Here is a 22,716-nt window from a genome sequence, read left to right on the forward strand (position 1 = left end):
TTTTTGACGTGTTAAGGCTGGCTGTTGTGCTCTATCTCGACTTGACGTCATCTTTGAACAAATAACGCAAGGCTGCATGATTCCTGTTCCTACGAGTCCTAGCTTGTACAAAGGGTTTTGGATTGCTGTCCTGGTCATTACCTTCTCCAGATCTCTCACCCATTTCTAACAGAATAAAACACAGCCCATGCGCTGTGCCTTAGACTGACTGCTGGATTCCTAGTATTGACCACTGCCAGAAAACGCCGTGTCTGTTCAGAAACGGCGTGACGCTACTATGACATCATATATCCAATGCGTCAACGCTCTGGGACGTTTACCAACCTCCAGGAAGCTTCTGTGGTTAGACCCACTACCGCACGACAATAGACAGTAGCCGGCAACGGTGGCCGAGGGGTTCTAGGCATTTCAGTTCGGAACCGCGCGACTGCTGCGGTCGCAGGTTCGAATCCTGCCTCGGGCAATGATGTGTGTAGTGTCCTTATGTTAGTTAGGTTTAAGTAGTTCTAAGTCCTAGAGGACTGATGACCTCAGATGATAAGTCCCATAGTGCTCAGAGCCATTTTAAACAGACAGTACTTGGTCACCGACCCTGTTCCGGACGTTTTCCTGTGATACGCAAACGCAGACCCTTCCATGAAGTCAGCACCAGGTAGCTACATTGAAATCCCGGAGAACAACCCATCATTATCGAGCAGCTGGGGAGTAATATGACGTCAAGTCTGTGCGCACAGCCCTGTAGCAATTATGTTACCATCACCATTGTCGCTAGACCTACCTCGGTCCATCGCCTGACCACACGGCTGCTTGGATAGCTCCGGAATCTGGTGCCTTGTGGGTCGGGTCTGCGACGTGGGGTTATACTCATCCTCGCCTGTGCTGAGGTTCCAGCAGAGGACTCCTTTCCTCTGTCACTGAGGGCACGATGCAGCTAGCCATATTCCCAGCAATCGAAAGTCATAATGGTCAACCAGCGGTATTAGGTGGTCAGAACTGCAGTCACAAGGCCAAGTCCAAGGTGGGCGTACCAAGAGACACCGTGTCTTTTTATTTACCACATTCGCCATCATCACTTGTGACATTGTAATGTAGTGAATGTAAATGAATAGCAATTATGGTTTTCTGGTATCCATGAGCCACCTTCTCTGCTGTACCTGCACCGCATTTGCTGGAGTACCTCTGTCCCACCTAGCCATCTCACACTCCGTTATAAATGGTACTAAAAGATGTACTGAAGTGAAGAAGGACGGCAACCTGGAGAGAACGGCAAGTTCCATGATTCTGAGCAGGAGTATCCTCCACAGCAGTACGAGTATCTACCGATATTAAGGATTTTTGGCTCTATATGGTTGTTTTTCCTATCCTTGATTCTCCATTATTTCCTTGTGTACACTGCACGTATCTGCTCTGACTGCTGCCATTCTTTTATTTTTACTGTAGGTGCTGCAAGACCGTCTCTCTTTGCATTTAGGCAAGCCAAATACATATTCGAAATACACCCGGCAGAAATTGTATCCCAAAAACAAATGGTTCGTCCCGATAAAATATATGAAATGATCGTTAATAATTATTTAACTACGCAACGACTAAAACGAATGTTAACCTGTATGAATAGTTGGAAGTACGTAAGGTGTGGTAAAAAAAATGGTTCAAATGGCTCTGAGCACTGTGGGACTCAACTGCTGAGGTCATTAGTCCCCTATAACTTAGAACTAGTTAAACCTAACTAAACTAAGGATATCACAAACATCCATTCCCGAGGCAGGATTCGAATCTGCGACCGTAGCGGTCTTGCGATTTCAGACTGCAGTGCCTTTAACCGCACGGCCACTTCGGCCGGCGGTGTGGTAAAAGTGGACTCATAAGCGTCCGAGATTTTCTATGTCACCTTAATATGGATGATAATCCCGTAATATTATTGATGCAACACTTTCGTTGTAATAAATAATTCTGTGAAATATCTCGCAGGGAGAACAAGATGGGGAAAGAAGTGACTCGAGTTGATTAGCATCTAAACTGGTTTCATTAATTTGAACTGTTTCCTTTCTTTGCGCTAGGGAAAACTAGACTTTATATGTTACGCGCTTACGGTCTCTCAATTAATTATTCAGTGCTTTAGAAAGATTGGCGATAAAAGTGATCTCTTAAACAGAATTTAAACAAACTAGATTTATTTAACCTTGTACAGCGCTGATCGGTGGGTGATGAAGCGATGATTATGCTTGGGTTCCAAAAGAGGAACGTTCATTTACTCAAATAGCCACCGGTAAATTCCCCCTAATTTACTCAACTTTGTGTGTCCCAGATGCTGGGGCACACAAACTGTTGATGGCATCTAATAGCATTTGTACTGGTGTATAGTACGTCCGTAATGGTAATCTCAATAGCGACCACAGCGAGCGGTTACTAAGAGAGAATGAATTTTTCTTTAATGTACTGCTAAATCAAAATCCTGGTCAAGCTCCAAAAACAACGAACTATAAAGTACCCATCACTTGGTTCGATCATGGCGTAAAGTTGAAGTATAGTTCACTAAGAAAGCTATTCAAAAATACAAGGCTTCACATGTCAAATTGTGTATTATCGTGCTTATTCTAACACACGAGCATTTTATCATGGTTCTACCATGTCAGGAGACAGACTAACGATCAAGTGCTAGGCTGAGCGCCACTGTAACAAAGATACGATTCACAAAAGAAACTGGTTAAAATACAAATTACACACGCAACTTGTATATGGTTGTACTTATTATAACACAGGCTATCATGTTATTTCTATCCTGCCACAAAGAGAGACAAAGTAAGGACCACGTGCTTGGCTGAAGACACCAACACCAAAGATGCGGTCCACAAAGAAAGCTAGTTAAAATTAGGAAATTTAGCATGTATATCAGGAAATAGAATTACAATAACTTAGTCAAATCCTGAAACACTAGCATTTACCTAACAGAATCTAAGATTAGGAGGTCTTCTTTTTAAATAACTGGTTTCCACGGTGTGCCCATACAGCTTTCTGAACAGTATAATTTCAGTCATCATTCTTTTGACTTGTTTGATGCGGTCCGCCACAAATTCCCCTCCTATGCCAACCTCTTCATCTCGGAGTAGCACTTGCAATCTATGTCCTCAATTATTTGCTGTGTATATTCCAATCTCTGTCTTCCTCTACAGTTTTTGCCTCTACAGCTCCCTCTAGTAAGATAGAAGTCATTCCCTCCTGTCTTAACTGATGTCCTATCATCCTGTACCTTCTCTTGGTCTGTGTTTTCCACATATTTAATTCCTCTCCCATTCTGCGCAGAACCTTCTCATTCCTTACCTTACCAGACGATCTAATTTTCAACATACGTCTGTAGCACCACATCTCTTCTGTTCAGGTTTTCCCACAGTCCATTTTTCACTACCATACATTGATGAGCTCCAAACGTAGATTCTCGGAAATTTATTCCTCAGATTAAGGCCTATGTTTGATATTAGAAGACTTCTCTCGGCCAGGAATGCCTTTTGCCAGTGTTAGTCTGCTTTTGATGTCCCCCTTGCTGCGTCCGTCATTGGATAGTTTGCTGCCTAGGTAGCAGAATTCCTTAACTTCATGTACTTCCCGACCATTAATCCTGATGTTAACTTTCTCGCTATCCCCTTTTCTGCTACTTCTCGTTACTTTCGTCTTTATTAGATTTACTTTCATTCCATATACTGCACTCATTAGACTGTGCATTCCATTCGGTACATCATGTAATTCTTCTTCACTTTCACTCTGGGTAGCAATGCCATCAGCGAATCGTATCATCAGTATCCTTTCACCTAGAATTTTAATTCCGTTCTTAAAGCTTTCTTTTATTTCCATCATTGCTTCTTCGCTGTACGGATTGAACAGCATGGACGGAAGACTACACCCCTGTCTTACATTCTTTTTAATCCAACCACTTAATTCTTGGTCGTCCACTCTTATTATTCCCTCTTGGCTCTTGCACACATACGACATTTACAATGATACAACATCAGGGCAACACATAGCAGGCGAAGAAACTCTACTCCTTGATGGCGAATTGAACCCGGGCCCCTTGGGTATCCAATCCGTCGCGAGGTCCACGCAACGACCGAGGCGGACAATTTTGGAACTTCAATCTTGAGAAAGTTTCATGACTACCATGAACTTTTGACTTAAATTCAAAAAAAGGAATCTCCACACCCTACCAGTCCAGTCACCGAAAACCAAATGTATTTCCACGCGGCTCTCTCTGTCCTAATGTTCGGGCCACGCGCTGGGTGGGAAGAACAGTTGCAAGTAGGCTGTTTATGTTTTCTTATTGGCAACGTTACGTAGTGCTCTGTATGAAAATCACTGGCTGTGCTGTGTGCAGTCTGTGGCTAGTTTGTATTGTTGTCTGCCATTGTAGTGTTGGGCAGCTGGATGTGAACAGCGCGTAGCGTTGCGCAGTTGGAGGTGAGCCGCCAGCAGAGGTGGATGTGGAGAGAGAAATGGCGGAGTTTTGATATTTGTAAGAATGGATGTTATGAACTCCTATATATATTATGACTTTTGATGATATTAAGGTAAATACATTGTTTGTTCTCTATTAATATCTTTCATTTGCTAACTATCCCTATCAGTAGTTAGTGCCTTCCATAGTTTGAATCTTTTATTTAGCTGGCAGTAGTGGCGCTTGCTGTATTGCAGTAGTTCGAGTAACCAAGATTTTTGTGAGGTAAGCGATTTGTGAAACGCATAGGTTAGTGTTAGTCAGGGCCATTTTTTTGTAGGGATTTTTGAAAGTCAGATTGCGTTGCGCTAAAAATGTTGTGTCTGTTTAAGCACAGTCGTATATAAATTTTTAAAAAGGGGACGTTTCATACAGTTACCAACTACCCCTCCACTATTTATACACAAGCGGTGATTCGAACACGCCTTTAGTTTACCTTCTTTGTTCCCGTCATTCCCTACCCAGGCGTCTGAGTTGGAAATACTACATCAAACCACACCAGACTACCAAACACTCTGTACTGGAGCGAGTTTTGAAATACTCTCGTCTGCCTACTTACTCATTCATACAGGATGGATGGAGGGAAGTAGGGCTTTGCAGGGACAGAACACTGAGGCATCATGTCGAACTGGAAGAGTACCGGATCGGGATACACATAAAATCAGCCTGCTAACTGGAAAGTACTATTAACATGAATGAAACAGTTTCAACACAACTCGTTCACCGTGTACGTATGGTGGTATGTCTAAAACAGCTTCTGCTCAGGATGCTGTTCAACGTCTCATGTATCAGATGCCTCATTTTTAGGTAGAAATAAGACAACTGAAGGAGCAAAGGAGGGTAGGGTCACTTCATAATGTTTTTTTTCCCCTGAGATAACCATCATAAATGCCATTTAGGGTTCGTTTGGAAGTCCCAAAGGCTTCGAATGAAGCAATAGACACAGCGGTGACCTTAGCTGAAACTGATGTGAGAAAAGAAAGTGACATTTAATGTACAGGGTGAGTCTTCATATCGTTTAAAAACTCCGAATGGTCCTAGTAGACACTGAAATAAATTATTCAATATAAGACAAATGGGGCTGCAAATGTCGGTAAATACCCTAAATTGGAAGACAATTATTGAACATGGAACGTACCAGATGACGTACATTGCTGCACATGCAGGGTTCGTCAATCTAACCCTCTTCGGTGGGGGGCAGTACTACACATCGCTCCGCTAGGCCACTCTGTTTTCCAACGCGTTTTTAAATGTGATATTCTGTAAATGTAGAAGTTATAAAATTATTGTCCTGGCTGTAACCAAGCAAAAACTGTTGTAATTTGGTGTTTCTATCTTCCTATCCCTCTTTTCTGCAGACTGAATTTAGTAAAGAACACGTACATTTACAAGTAGCTTCGCAGTTCGAAAGGAATTATTTACTTTTAACGCAAACGGTAGGTTTCTGTTGTACTGTACTTTGCCATAAACCTGCGGAGATCGCAAGACCCGTGCCTAAAATAATAAATATTACCTAAATGTCAACAAATAATTGCCTAACGCACTGCAAAACAAAATACTGTCTGGAGATGCAAGACTCGAACCCTGAGCCCATAGCTCTAAAGTCGCGCCCGTTGGCCTGGAGGCACACTGGCGAGGGACGAAGTGTGGCAGACGATAGGCTCCACCGCTACACGTGCGGCAAGATACATCTTGTGGTGACATGTTCAATATTTGCCATCCACTTGTGGAGTATTTCCCAATATATGCTGGCCCATGTTTCTTATATTAAATTACTTGGATACTCACCATCTACGTCGCTCCGGGAGTTTTTAAAAGTTAATAGAAATTAGCCTGTGGATATGAAGTGTCTAACATGTGCTCATGAAGGTCAAATTAAGCGTAATGTATGGAACAGGAACGTCAGATATGTAAAAGTTTTGGACACTGTGAGAGGCATTGTACTCGCAGATGTTCACAGAGAGAGGGAAGGTAGTCACAGGGGGTCCTCATACCCTACCGTTATGGGACACGGGGTGTGTGTACAATGTACAACGCTCTCATCAAAGATTAACACGGGACACCTCTGTGCAGAATCTGTTGTAGACACTTTTTCTGACCGGCTCAGTCGAAGGAAAGCTGTGCAAATTCTTATTACTAGGAGAAGTAAAATGGAAACGAGGCAGTTGGAAAAAAAGCAAGTATACCTTTTATTGTTTCCAAAGTAATCGTCATAAGTGTTACAACGATTATCGACTGTGACACATGACGGTGAATGACTTGATGGAAAATTCTTTGTGATTACCCAGGAGTGCACCTCGTCATCCAAAGCAAATCGACGGATATATCTTCGGGGCTCGAAGCTTTTGCAGCATAACGGACACAACCTTGGCAAATGTGATCGCCTACTTGCTTTGGACGTAGAAGTGTTCGCCTGGGTACTATAGTGGCTCCGGAGGCTACTGGAATTATTTTTCCATGGAGTCATTGGCCGTCTTGTCTCACCCTGGGATAAATGTATTAACTACATAAAATGTAATCGCATTTGCGAATACGAACAACCATCGATTCTCTAAGGAAATTATGACAATGAACATTTGTGCCCGATCGGGTTTCGATCTCGGATTCCCCGTTTTATGCGAGCAGTTGCCTTAACCGCTTTGGCTACCAGTGCCCTACTCGCGGTCATACCAAAACTCTTATATGTCGTCGTTCCTGCGTCACAACCTGTACTCGTAAACACATTAGATAATTCCTGTATAAGGGAGGACTTCTTTGCTTTTTATTTAAAGTCGCTGTCCCGCATCCGATAAATACGATATTGCAGTGCATGCGTTGTTAAGAAGAGCAATGCAGTTTCCCTTCGGACAAGCGCGCATGTCTTCTTAACAACATAGACGCAGCAACATCGTAAATGTATTGAAACTGGCGATTAGTTTTGAAACAATAAACGGTTTAGTTACTTTATCTCCATCTGTCTCTTTTTTATTTTACTCCCCCTTGTAAATACTTGGTCCCAAGTGTCTATGGCAAGTAGAGCTATTAAAAAATGCACTCCGTCTTCAGCTCACAAGTGGCCCATCGGGACCATCCGACCGCCGTGTCATCCTCAGAATAGGATGCGGATAGGAAGGGCGTATGGTCAGCACACCTCACTCCCAGCGTCTTGACAGGAGACGCTACTGTTCGGTCGAGTAGCTTCTCAGTTGGCATCACGAGGCTGAGTGCACCCCGAAAAATGGCAACAGCGCATGGCAGCCTGGATGGTCACCCATTCAAGAGCCGGCCACGCCCGACAGCGCTTAATTTCGGTGATCTGACGGGAATCGCTGTATCCACTGCGGCAAGGCCGTTGCCGGTGGCAAGTAGAGCAGCATCACACTGGAGGGTGGTGTTGATACAGTCGGTGTGGAAATACTGGGATGAGTGGCGTAAGTAACTGGGGAAGTAACGTCTGGGTGACTGCAGTTCTCCCTGTTGTTGGCATTGAGTGTGAGTCATACTTGGTTTAGTTTTCCTGGTTGCGCATTACGCCAGAATTGAATTAAGTGAATGGGACGCCTTGTCTTCTCGGTTCTATGGCTGGAAAACCATCACCGTTACAAGGAAGAACCAAGTGCACAATCACAACGTTTTACACGACGTAGTTGGTCCTGCGTACGAGAAATTGTCAAACGCAGAGTTGTGGCTGTCACGACTAAAAAGTTTATTAATTGGATTCACATTTATGAATAAATTTTAGCGTCAGCTACTTGTGACAAATCAAAATTTGTGCCGAACACGCCATCAGTGCTGGTCCAAACCTCCTTATGTCACGGTGTCACAATGCAGATGCTCGCAATTTTATGAAACTAAGCATAGGAAGACCTTTGTTGTTACTTTGTATCGTCGGTTTAGCCCCGCCAGGCGAGATTATGTCATACGCGCACGTCTGAAGGATGTTTTATTGTAATAAATGGAGTAACTTTATTAAGACAATTACTGTCGCCATTAATAAAATAATCAACCCCGGTGGGGCTACAGCGAGAGAAGAAAGTCATAACACACGTCTTCCTATGCATAGTTTCGTGAAAGAGCGAGCGTTTATATTGTCACTGACTGACACGTAGAGGTTCGGACAGCACTAGTGACATGCTCGTATACTTTGAAATGGTTAAGACGATCACTCGTGAAGAGGGAAACCCGGTTTCGAGTCCCGGTCGGCACAGATTTTTATTTGTCACAATTAGCTGGCGCTAGTATGTATTCACATGTGAACCCATTTTTCATGTGCGTCTGATGGACATCGTATTGCTATAAATGCAGTAACTGCATCAACACAGACACTGTCGCCATTAATGATAAAGTAACTCCAGTTGAGTGGAAGTGTACCTTCCACGTAGTACTCTGACAGCTACCTAGAAACAATGGACGAGAAGGGCGTTTCACGTCAGCCTATACGGCACCGAGACAGTCTGTCAGTTTAACTGCAGTGAGGGAAGAATCATTTCTAAAGGACGATATACGGAGGACATTGAGAGGTTTTTAGAAGAATATGCTCAGTTATTTCAGCCTCCTGGACAATTGCTTGCCATGCCACCAACTCAACAGCATATTTCCACTACGTGTGACTAGTCAGTTACAAGAGGCTGTATACAGTTCCGCAGCATTTGCAACCTCGACGGAATCGACTTTCAGCAGCCAAGTTGTAGCGCGCTGTCGGTGTTACAGCCTGAAATGCCCCTCCGGAGGTTGGAATAATCGAGAAACGCAATGTCAACGTATTTATCGTGCTCGAAGCAGAGTCGATGTCTAATGAATGTAAATGAACAGCAATAAAGGGTTTCTAGAGCCCGCAAGCTACCTTCACCAATCTTCAGTAAAGAAACACTGCCCATATTTAGCCGTCCTACGCGCCCCTCCTTGATACGAAACATTTATCCATGGGTTATCAAAGGTCGGTACGCTGCTATCCGCCAAATATTACGACTGATGGATTCTGGCACTGAACTAAACAGCATGGAATGGTGTACCCGTGTATATTATCCGAGGTCAGCTCAACTCTATACTCATACTGAATACCGTAACACCTACAACCATCAAAATGAAACACCAAGTATATCTATTTAAAAAAAAGACTGATAAAAACGTTCTTAAAGCCTTTTTAAGAGACAGTAGAAAAGTTGAGGAATGATTTCAAAATGATAGCATCCACAGCAATTGAGAGATATATACTACATAAATTAATAAGTGATTGTACTGATACCATATGGTACACAAAACGGGACAGATCGCTGTTGCAGAAGCATCGAAACAAGCATGTCAAATTTAAAAGAACACAAATCCCCAAGACTCGCAAGTATTGCAGAAATTCGAAATATAGCGTGTACTTCAGTGCGAGATGCTTTTAATAATTTCCACAATGAAATTCTGTTTAGGAATCTGACAGAAAAACCAAAGAGATTCTGATCATACATAAAGCACACCAGTGGCAAGGCGCTATCAATACCTTCACTGCGCGATGACACCGTTGAAGTCATTGATGACAGTGCCACTAAAGCAGAGTTATTAAATACGATTTTCCGAGACCCCTTCACCGAGGAATACAAAGTAAATATTCCTGAATTCCAGTCAAGAACAACTGCCAAGATGAAAAACATAGTAGTAAAAATCCTCTGTGTAACAAAGCAGCTTAAATCACTTAATAGAGGCAAGGCTTCCGGTCGAGATTGTATACCGGTCAGGTTCCTCTCAAGAGTATGCTGATACGATAGCCCCTTATGCAGAAATTACCTACAACGGCTCGGTTACAGAAAGATACGCACCTAAATACTGGAAAATTGCTCAAGTCACACCAATACCCAAAGAGGGAAGTAGGAGTAATCCGGTGAATTACAGGCCAATATCACTAACGTCGATATGCAGTAGGGTTTTGGAACATGTACTGTATTCGAACATTATGAAGTACGTCGAAGAAAACGATTTATTGGCACGTAGTCAGCACGGCTTTAGAAAATATCGTTCTTGTGAAACACAACTAGCTCGTTATTCTCATGAAGTAACGAGTGCTATCGACAGGGAACGTCAAATTGGTTCCATATTTTTAGATTTCCAGAAGGCTTTCGACACTGTTCCTCACAAGCGTCTTCTAACCAAACTGCGTGCCTATAGAATATCGCCTCAGTTGTGCAACTCGATTCGTGATTTCCTCTCAAAACGGTCACAGCTCGTAGTGGTAGACGGAAAGTCATTGAGTAAAACAAAAGTAATATCCGGTGATCCCCAAGGAAGTGTTACAGGCCCTCTATTGTTCCTGACCTATATTAACGACGTAGGAGACAATCTAAGTAGCCGTCTTAGATTGTTTGCAGATGATGCTGTCATTTACCATCTTGTAAAGTCATCAGATGACCAAAGCTAATTGCAAAACGATTTAGATAAGATATCTGTATGGTGCGAAAAGTGGCAGTTGACTCTGAATATAGAAAAAGTGTGAAGTTGTTCACGTGAATACTAAAATAAATGCACTATATTTCGATTAGGCGATAGGTCGCACAAATATGAAGGCTGTAAATTCAACTAAATACTTAGAGATTACAATTACAAATAACCTAAATTGGAACGATCACATAGATAATGTTGTGCTTAGAGCAAACCAAAGACTGCAATTCATTGGCAGAACACGTAGAAGGTGCAAAAGGTGTACTAAAGAGACTGCTGCACCACGGTTGTCCTCCCTATTCTGGAGTACCACCGTGCGGTGTGGGACCCGATCAGGTGGGACTGACGGATGACATCGAAACAGTACAAAGAAGGGCAGCTCGTTTTGTATTATCACGAAATAGGGGAGACAGTGCCAGGGACGTGATACGTGAATTGGAGTGGCAATCAGTAAAACAAAGGCGTTTTAAGTTGTGACGGGATCTTCTCATGAAATTTCAATCACAAGTTTTCTCCTCCGATTGCGAAAACTTTCTTCTGGCACTCATCCACATAGGGAAAAATTAGGGCTCGCACAGAAAAATTTAAGTGCTCGTTTTTCCCGCACGCCGTTCGAGAGTGGAACGGTAGAGAGACTGGTTGGAGGTGGGTCATTGAACCCTCATCCAGGCACTTTAATGCGAATTACAGGATAATCGCGTAGAAATAGATGAACCATGTTAGAGACACTGTTTTTGGGAAATTTGGCAGCTCTCTGTACTTTTTGACAATCTATATTGCCAAATCACGTACAAACCGTATCACGTATTATTCCAAGTATGTTTATGAGCTCAATGAATAAACATTATTCGATATCCTTCCAGGTTCTGTAATTACATTGTCTAACAATGTACGTAGAATATAAGGCGCCATCATTTGGTCCATGTTCCCGCTGTATATTTTGCAACCCCTTTGTCGTTTTCTCGATTAACTGTTTTGTTTTAGCGTGACATATTACTTTATCACCAACTTGAATCCTCTGTCTTCAAGCGTTTTTAACAGTCTCCGTCAAGATAATTTTTTAGAATTAAATTAGTCCGTTGTTATCTCCCAGATTCAAAGTCTCTAAATTTAAAAAGAAAGTCATATTTGCATTGATGGCCGTTAAAACGATTCAGAGCGTCGTGATACGACTGGAGTGAGTACCACGTACTGAGCGTGGAAGTCTTCTACCTGTATTATTTCCATTTTAGCTTCGAGCACTGTGTAGAGTTAGCAAGCTTTGTACTCTTAGATAGTTCACAGAAGAGCTAAAAAGAACAATTCGCACAGTCATCTAAATGTCAACAACAAAGTCGAATCTTTGGTATTCGGTGGTCTGTTTGTTCCCTCCGAAATATTACCAAGCACTTTGACGTATCTGGGCATTCTGCAATATCGTTGCAGCCGGTGATCCGTAGCAGATTTGTGAGCCCTCCATCCTCGTTCTGTACTTTCAAGCCTTGACCACAGAATCAGACAAGAAAAAATGACCGCGCAAGAAGTTTGAACTAAAAGTGTGTCCGAAGTGATACAGTTTGATGGGAGCTACAGTTTGTCGATTTAGGGTTTCAGCTCTGTCGGCTATCGTGTATAAGCCTGGAATTAGCTTTAAATCCTAACTGTGGAACTACAGAATTTCGCCGTGGTTTTCTGGACCTCGAACTCGACTTGCGAAGAACCTAATCCAGACTCGCGGACGTCTGAGCGACTCATATATACATACAATAACGCTGCACTTAGTTTAAAATTTGAATATCAAAATGGAAATTATGTATTTCTCCCTATATATTGGGATGATTTTCTACGAACTTGTAATGGTAACAATTGGTAACTCGTTCCACAATTAATCACACACTACTGTCATTTGACGCTCTCGTTTATGGAAATATTGTCTTATTAAATATTAAATCGCCATGTTTGTTAGTTAATTAGTTACTTTTACGTCCCAAAGATAATTACGACGATTCCTTTATCGACATGATGTAAAACGAGTCGTATACCGGATATGTGCACATGACTAGTGTTAACATTAGCCGGCCGCTGTGGCCAGGCGGCTCTAGGCGCTTCAGTCCGGACTGCTACGGGCGCAGGTTCGAATCCTGCCTCGGGCATGGATGTGTGTGATGTCCTTAGATTAGTTAGGTTTAAGTAGTTCAAGTTGTAGGGGACTGATGACCTCAGATGTTAAGTCCCATAGTGCACAGAGCCATTTGAACCATTTGTTAACATTAATAAACGTATTTTCTAGTCCTAATCACGCAAATACACTTAAAAACTGTTGTCACAGATCTTTGACCAAATGTCACAAGTGTCGATTTGTTAGTCTGACGACAAAATATTAAATTATAAAATTTAAGAGAAAGGACAATTAACAACAGACGCAAACCACAAATTAGCTTGTAATGTTATAGAGTCCTAAATGTACACCGCGTTGCAGTAGAATACAGAGAGTGACAGCGACCACTGATGGTATATGGACATGGTCTGAAGATTGTAATCCGGCCGAAATGGATCCATCACAATAAAGTATCTAAACTCCTACAGCAGTAATTTGGATTTCGTTACACAATGCACACACTTTTGCATGCTTTCATTCAACATTCTAGCGATGACATAGTTATTAATGTACTTGCATGTCACATTTGCAGTGGACTGTCTCGTGCTTACATTAACAACCTACTTGACTTCCAGTAGGACCTAAACGAAATCGCCTTAAGCAAAAATATCTCTAAGAAGAGTGCTACGACGTAGTTAGAATAAAGTTCAGAACAGGCACAAAAGGTAAACGAACAATAAATAACATGCTGTAAGTCATGTGCTGCTGCAAAGGGAAAGAATCTATGTTCAGTTCGAGTCCTTACATAGCAAAGATTCTGTGACTGTTCAGAAAGGCTTCAGTTGCTGGATTCTAGATCATCCGCAAAAACGGTGCGATAAGGAACCAGTCTGTGGAAAATGTGTGAAGCCAGGTCACAACCAGTCAGAATACCGAGAGTATGTCGCAGCTGGATGCATATCATGCAAATGCAGGAACAGGGTACGTGGTAAGGCAGCAGGGCGTGATTACCCTACCTACAAGCAGTTTTACGAAAGACAAACAGTACGAATATGACATTATCGACAATGTTCACAAACACAGATTACAGCTAAAGCGGTCAGGCATTAGCCCCCTTCTTAAACTCAGGTACAGATACGCAAGGAAACTATACATGCAAGAGCAAACATAACTGCCAATTAACTACAACGAGAGATTGGCAGCGTGCTGACATCTGGCGACAACATGTGGGTATAACACAATTAAGAGACCTAAAAACGAACTGAAGTGAAGTGGAAGGAAGACAAGGATTTCTGGTCAGATGAGTATCAGGTAATATCAACAGCAGCAGAAAATGGTATAACAGGTGTAGGATTAGTTATGAATAGGAAGGTAGGGCAGAGGGTGTGTTACTGTGGACAGTTCAGTGACCGGGTTGTTCTAATCAGAATCGACAGCAGACCAACACCGACAACGATAGTTCAGGTATACATGCCGACGTCGCAACCTGAAGATGAACAGATAGAGAAAGTGTATGAGGATATTGAAAGGGTAATGCAGTATGTAAAAGGGGACGAAAATCTAATAGTCATGGGCGACTGGAATGCAGTTGTAGGGGAAGGAGTAGAAGAAAAGGTTACAGGAGAATATGGGCTTGGGACAAGAAATAAAAGAGGAGAAAGACTAATTGAATTCTGTAACAAGTTTCAGCTAGTGATAGCGAATATCCTGTTCAAGAATCACAAGAGGAGGAGGTATACTTGGAAAAGGCCGGGAGATACGGGAAGATTCCAATTAGATTACATCATGGTCAGACAGAGATTCCGAAATCAGATAGTGGACTGTATGGCGTACCCAGGAGCAGATATAGACTCAGATCACAATATAGTAATGATGAAGAGTAGGCTGAAGTTCAAGACATTAGTCAGGAAGAATCAATACGCAAAGAAGTGGGGTACGGAAGTACTAAGGAATGACGAGATACGTTTGAAGTTCTCTAACGCTATAGATACAGCAATAAGGAGTAGCGCAGTAGGCAGTACAGTTGAAGAGGAATGGACATCTCTAAAAAGGGCCATCACAGAAGTTGGGAAGGAAAACATAGGTACAAAGAAGGTAGCTGCGAAGAAACCATGGGTAAACACAAGAAATACTTCAGTTGATTGCTGAAAGGAGGAAGTACACACATGTTCCGGGAAAATCAGGAATACAGAAATACAAGACGCTGAGGAATGAAATAAATAGGAAGTGCAGGGAAGCTAAGACGAAATGGCTGCAGGAAAAATGTGAAGACATCGAAAAAGATATGATTGTCGGAAGGACAGACTCAGCATACAGGAAAGTCAAAACAACCTTTGGTGACATTAAAAGCACCGGTGGTAACATTAAGAGTGCAACGGGAATTCCACTGTTAAATGCAGAGGAGAGAGCAGATAGGTGGAAAGAAAACATTGAAAGCCTCTATGAGGGTGAAGATTTGTCTGATGTGATAGAAGAAACAGGAGTCGATTTAGAAGAGATAGGGGATCCAGTATTAGAATCGGAATTTAAAAGAGCTTTGGAGGAGTTACGGTCAAATAGGGCAGAAGGGATAGATAACATTCCATCAGAATTTCAAAGATCATTGGGGGAAGTGGCAACAAAACGACTATTCACGTTGGTGTGTAGAATATATGAGTCTGGCTATATACCATTTGACTTTCGGAAAAGCATCATCCACACAATTTCGAAGACGGCAAGAGCTGACAAGTGCGAGAATTATCGCACAATCAGCTTAACAGCTCATGCATCGAAGCTACTTACAAGAATAATATACGGAAGAATGGAAAAGAAAATTGAGAGTGCGCTAGGTGACGATCAGTTGGGCTTTAGGAAAAGTAAAGGGACCAGGGAGGCAATTCTTACGTTACGGCTAGTAATGGAAGCAAGGCTAAAGAAAAATCAAGACACTTTCATAGGATTTGTCGACCTGGAAAAAGCGTTCGACAGTATAAAATGGTGCAAGCTGTTCGAGATTCTAAAAAAAGTAGGGGTAAGCTATAGGTAGAGACGGGTCGTATACAATATATACAACAACCAAGAGGGAATAATAAGAGTGGACGATCAAGAACGAAGTGCTCATATTAAGAAGGGTGTAAGACAAGGCTGTAGCCTTTCGACCCTACTCTTCAATCTGTACATCGAGGAAGCAATGATGGAAATATAAGAAAGGTTCAAGAGTGGAATTAAAATACAAGGTGAAAGGATATCAATGATGCGATTCGCTGATGACATTGCTATCCTGAGTGAAAGTGAAGAAGAATTAAATGATTTGCTTAACGGAATGAACAGTCTAATGAGTACACAGTTTGGGTTTGAGAGTAAGACGAAGGTAATGAGAAGTAGTAGAAATGAGAACAGCGAGAAACTTAACATCAGGATTGATGGTCACGAAGTCAATGAAGTTAAGGAATTGTGATACCTAGGCAGTAAAATAACCAATGACGGACGGAGCAAGGAGGACATCAAAAGCAGACTCGCTATGGCAAAAAAGGCATTTCAGGCCAAGAAAAGTCTACTAATATCAAATACCGGCCTTAATTTGAGGAAGAAATTTCTGTGGATGTGCGTCTGGAGTACAGCATTGTATGGTAGTGAAACATGGACTGTGGGAAAACCGGAACAGAAGAGAATCGAAGCATTTGAGATGTGGTGCTATAGACGAATGTTGAAAATTAGGTGGACTGATAAGGTAAGGAATGAGGAGGTTCTATGCAGAATCGGAGAGAGGAAAGGATAATGTGGAAAACACTGATAAGGAGAAGGGACAGGATGATGGGACATCTGCTAAGACATGAGGGAATGACTTCCATGGTACTAGAGGGAGCTGTAGAGGGCATAAACTGTAGAGGAAGACAGAGATTGGAATACGGCAAGCAAATAATTGAGGACGTACGTTGCAAGTGCTACTCTGAGATGAAGAGGTTAGCACAGGAAAGGAATTCGTGGCGGGCCGCATCAAACCAGTCAGTAGACTGATGACAAAAAAAAAAAAAAAAAAAAAAAAAAAAAAAAAAAAAAAAAAAAAAAAAAAAAAACCGAACTATCTTCCATCACTGCAAACGTGTGACGTAATATAGCAAAGATATTTTAACATCACTGATTACGTAGACGAAATGTGTGTGCAGGGAGCCACTGACTACCACGTGTCAAGCAGGCAGTACACAAAGCCTCAACGGTTTACATATGGTGGCAGTACACTACGCACAGACACACGAGAAAACAGCCTAAAAGAAAACACTCAGTTGCTACATAGCCCCGAAGTAGACAGACAGTATCCTAATAACGAAGACAGCGGAAACCTAATTCAAAATGCAAATGATCTGCCTAATAATACTTTGACAAATAGACTATCTACACAAAATTACCAGCGTACACTAACCAAAGACGAAGGCAAATACCAGGGTGCATCACAGGACACAGACAGAAACCTCAAACAATACAAGAACAGCATAATTGATTATGATCATCTTACGAGTCACTTACGGGGGAAAATATATTTCCCGACTATGGAGCAAACAGACAGGACGCCAGAGAACCTGCCAACAGACCATCGTCAGCTCTGTAGACTCTTAGAGTGAGCATGCACCCGAAGAGGTGAGGGTTCAAAGATAGATAAAGTTTATAAGGATTTCGTAAGGGCGTATCGACGCGTTTGTTACGATACTGAAGAGACAACAGTCAAGTTTAAACCCTTCGTTTTGATTACTACGCAAAGATGCTACCACTAGACCACGGATCCAAACCCCTATCGTTCTTACCTTAATATCTACATTACTTATTTATACCTCTGGGTATTTCAGTGACATTTCTTTAAGTACTACGTTTTTTTTTCTAATGTGCAAGTAATATCAGATCTTGTCATACCCTGGCCTTTCTATATATTTCCCTCCTCTTCTTACAGAGATTTAAATTCACTTAGATATCCAAGGCTTCCTCTTCCTTTGTATTGATCTTTCGGATAACTATTTAGGAAATTACCTTTCAAACACTTCGATGGCATAAATTTAATTTGACGTAGCATCTCTTTCTAAAATTCTCATTCCATTTCACCTACTTTTACAACATTGTATCCTGTTCTCATTAATAAGAGTCATTGCTGTGTAATAGCCTGCCTCAGGGCTGTAAGGTTCCAAACTGTTTATTAACATTAATTATGATCAGGTATTCGGTTAGCAGTTGTGTGCACATTAATTGATTCATTCTGAACAGTGTCTAGCTTGCTGCACACGAGTTGGAAACTGACTACTGAAATTACGTTGAAATTTTTTAATAAAGATTCTGTTTCATTTTTCCTGCACGTATCATTTAAGAAACCGAAACGGAAATCTTTACAAGCTACTAACAGTTTCTTCTTGTCTGACCGGTAGCTCAATAGTACATCTAGATTTCTGATAAACAGCTGAATCTTTCCTAGACGGGTTCTGAAGGCTGTTACACTTATCAGACATGTATTCTGCAGTAACAACCCACAAGCCCATGCATCTAATTCTCATCAATAAGAAAACTATTTGTTTCAATATTTTTGACTTTGTGTCCAACTTTTACTTATGTCGCAACTCCTCCTTTTTCTGGGTTCATACTATACGGAAATGATGTAGTCTGTAATCTATGATACTTTAACTTCTTAAATGCTGTGGGTACGTGTTGTTCAGAGAGGCACAGAATATCTATCACTTTAGAAGTTTCCACATCCAAGCATACAACAATCTCATCTGTCTTGTTTCTCAAGCCCCTTATGTTGCGATGAAAGAAATTAATTTTATTTTTCAGGAAACTGGTCCTGTTCTGCTCTAATTTCTTTCAGTGCTGTCTGTCTGTGCCCTGACTGTAATCTAAAATATATGTCCCTTTCACTCCTGTAATGAAAGGGAATTTGGACTTGCGTGCTCGTCGGTTCCCCATACACTTTCTGCAAAATGCTCATCTAATCTTTCCTTCATTCTCCTTTGCAGTTGCGGGCCATAATTTGTGTATCCCCATCTTCCTACTGAAGCAACATGCACGGCACGGATATGAGACTGTTTCAGTCGAAAGGAAGTCGCTTAGCTCTTGTTAGAGTGTGAACCAAACTCATATCTACCATGATACTCCATGTTTTACTATTTTAAAATTGCACCTTACGGACACCAATGTCACGAAGTGGTTGCGGCCGCATATGCTCATGTCTCTTTCGCAACTGAGCCGTAGCTGATCACAAAGCGCATGCATCAGTCTCTTCACGAGTTCCTACACAGCCTTAATGCTGTAAGAAACTATACCAAGTGTGAATACATCGCAAAATGAACCTTAAACCACTTTCTTCATCTATAACCGTAATACAGTTATCTAAAGAATATACGTTTCAGTCTATGTAAGAAGTCATACAGCTGAATTTCATTACAGCTATGTAGTGGTATGTGTGTTTTAAAACTACGGCAGATGTGTTGTACGTTGGTTACTACTTCATAATATTCACATTAAAACTGTCAAGAAATTTGGAAGTGGGAGCAATTTAATATTGCCAGTAAGCTTCAACACCGTTCATGAGATGGACGTAGAAAACAAGACTTTTATTAACTCATTGTCTCTGTCGAGCAGAAGCGTACACATAATGAGGAAGCCGAGCTCAGAACGCGAAAGCGGTCGATACCACGACCGGCGTCTCAAGACTTTCACTATACCAGCGAACTAAGCGTAGTCAAAAGAACTAGGACACTACCCTGCAACTTTGTTGGAAGCAAAGTAGAAGAGACGGACGTTCATATTCCGTGCTTCAGGTTATTCTGCCTCTCACGCAGCTCATGCAGTAACCCGGAATAGTCCGCAGCTCGTGGTCGTGCGGTAGCGCTCTCGCTTCCCACGCCCGGGTTCCCGGGTTCGATTCCCGGCGGGGTTAGGGATTTTCTCTGCCTCGTGATGACTGGGTGTTGTGTGATGTCCTTAGGTTAGTTAGGTTTAAGTAGTTTTAAGTTCTAGGGGACTGATGACCATAGATGTTAAGTCTCATAGTGCTCAGAGTCAAACCGGAATAGCATCCAAGTAAGTCATACGTTTCTACATCTACATGATTACTCTGAAATTCACATTTAAGTGCTTGGCAGAGGGTTCATCGAACCACAATCATACTATCTCCCTACCATTCCACTCCCGAACAGCGCGCGGGAAAAACGAACACCTAAACCTTTCTGTTCGAGCTCTGATTTCTCTTATTTTATTTTGATGATCATTCCTACCTATGTAGGTTGGGCTCAACAAAATATTTTTGCATTCGGAAGAGAAAGTTGGTGACTGAAATTTCGAAATAGATCTCGCCGCGACGAAAAACGTCTTTGCTTTAATGACTTCCATCCCAACTCGCGTATCATATCTGCCACACTCTCTCCCCTATTACGCGATAATACAAAACGAGCTGCCCTTTTTTGCACCCTTTCGATGTGCTCGGTCAGTCCCGCCTGGTAAGGATCCCACACCGCGCAGCAATATTCTAACAGAGGACGAACGAGTGTAGTGTAAGCCGTCTCTTTAGTGGACTTGTTGCATCTTCTAAGTGTCCTGCCAATGAAACGCAACCTTTGGCTCGCATTCCCCACAATATTATCTATGTGGTCTTTCCAACTGAAGTTGTTCGTAATTTTAACACCCAGGTACTTAGTTGAATTGATAGCCTTGAGAATTGTACTATTTACCGAGTAATCGAATTCCAATGGATTTCTTTTGGAGCTCATGTGGATCACCTCACACTTATCGTTATTTAGCGTCAACTGCCACCTGCCACACCATACAGCAATCTTTTATAAATCGCTTTGCAACTGATACTGGTCTTCCGATGACCATACTAGACGGTAAATCACAGCATCATCTGCGAACAACCTAACAGAGCTGCTCAGATTGTCACCCAGGTCATTTATATAGATCAGGAACAGCAGAGGTCCCAGGACGCTTCCCTGGGGAACCTGATATCACTTCAGTTTTACGCGATGATTTGCCGTCTATTACTACGAACTGCGACCTTCCTGACAGGAAATCACGAATCCAGTCGCACAACTGAGACGATAGATACCCCATAGGCCCGCAGCTTGATTAGAATTCGCTTGTGAGGAACGGTGTCAAAAGCTTTCCGGAAATCTAGAAATACGGAATCAACTTGAGATCCCCTGTCCATAGCGGCCATTACTTCGTGCGAATAAAGAGCTAGCTGCGTTGCACAAGAACGATGTTTCCTGAAACCATGCTGATTACGTATCAATAGATCGTTCCACTCGAGGTGATTATGTTTGAATACAGTATATGCTCCAAAACCCTACTGCAAACCGACGTCAATGATATAGGTCTGTAGTTCGATGGATTACTCCTACTAACCTTCTTAAACACTGGTGCGACCTGTGCAATTTTCCAATCTGTAGGTACAGATCTATCGGTGAGCGAGCGGTTGTATATGATTGCTAAGTAGGGGGCTATTGCATCAGCGTAATCTGAAAGGAACCTAATCGGTATACAATCTGGACCTGAAGACTTGCCCGTATCAAGCGATTTGAGTTGCTTCGCAACCCCTAAGGTATCTACTTTTAAGAAACTCATGCTAGCAGCTGTTCGTGTTTCAAATTCTGGAATATTCCATTCGTCTTCCCTGGTGAAGGAATTTCGGAAAACTGCGTTCAATAACTCCGCTTTAGCGGCACAGTCGTCGGTAACAGTACCATCGGCACTGCGCAGGGAAGGTATTGACTGCGTCTTGCCGCTTGTGTACTTTACATACGACCAGTATTTCTTCGGATTTTCTACCAAATTTCGAGACAATGTTTCGTTGTGGAACCTATTAAAGGCATCTCGCATTGAAGTCCGTGCCAAATTTCGCGCGTCTGTAAATTTGAGCCAATCTTCGGGATTTCGCATGCTTTTTCCGCTGCCTCTGCAACGGCGTTCGGACCTGTTTTGTGTACCATGGGGAATCAGTTCCATCTCTTACGAATTTATGAAGTATGAATCTCTCAATTGCTGTTGCTACTATATCTTTGAATTTGAGCAACATCTCGTTTACATTTGCATAGTCAGTTCGGAAGGAATGGAGATTCTCTCTTAGGAAAGCTTCTAGTGGCACTTTATCCACTTTTTTAAATAAAATTATTTTGCGTTTGTTTCTGGTGGATTTGGAAGAAACGGTATTGAGCCTAGATACAACGACCTTGTGATCACTAATCCCTGTATCAGTCATGATGCTCTCTATTAGCTCTGGATTGTTTGTGGCTAAGAGGTCAAGTGTGTTTTCGCAACCATTTACAATTCGCGTGGGTTCGTGGACTAACTGCTCGAAATAATGTTCGGAAAAAGCATTTAGGACAATCTCGGAAGATGTTTTCTCTGAACTGTTCAGAAACTATATCATCGGAGTCTGGGGGTCGGTAGAAGGAGCCAATTACTAACTTAGTTCGGCTGTTAAGTATAACCTCCACCCATACCAATTCGCACGGAGTATCTACTTCGACTTCACTACAAGATAAACCACTACTGACAGACACAAACACTCCACCACCAATTCTGCCTAATCTATCTTTCCTGAACACCGTCTGAGACGTCGTAAAAATTTCTGCAGAACTTATTTCAGGCTTTAGCCGGCTTTCTTTACCTATAACGATTTCAGCTTCCGTGCTTTCTATTAGCGCTTGAAGCTCAGGGACTTTCCCAACCCAACTACAGGAAATATTCTGCGGATATTTCTGATGAGCTACACTTGGTTCACTGAATTGTCACTAATAATGTA

The sequence above is a fragment of the Schistocerca serialis genome, chromosome 7 (genome assembly GCF_023864345.2).
Source record: "Schistocerca serialis cubense isolate TAMUIC-IGC-003099 chromosome 7, iqSchSeri2.2, whole genome shotgun sequence".
In the NCBI taxonomy this organism is placed as follows: Eukaryota; Metazoa; Arthropoda; class Insecta; order Orthoptera; family Acrididae; genus Schistocerca; species Schistocerca serialis.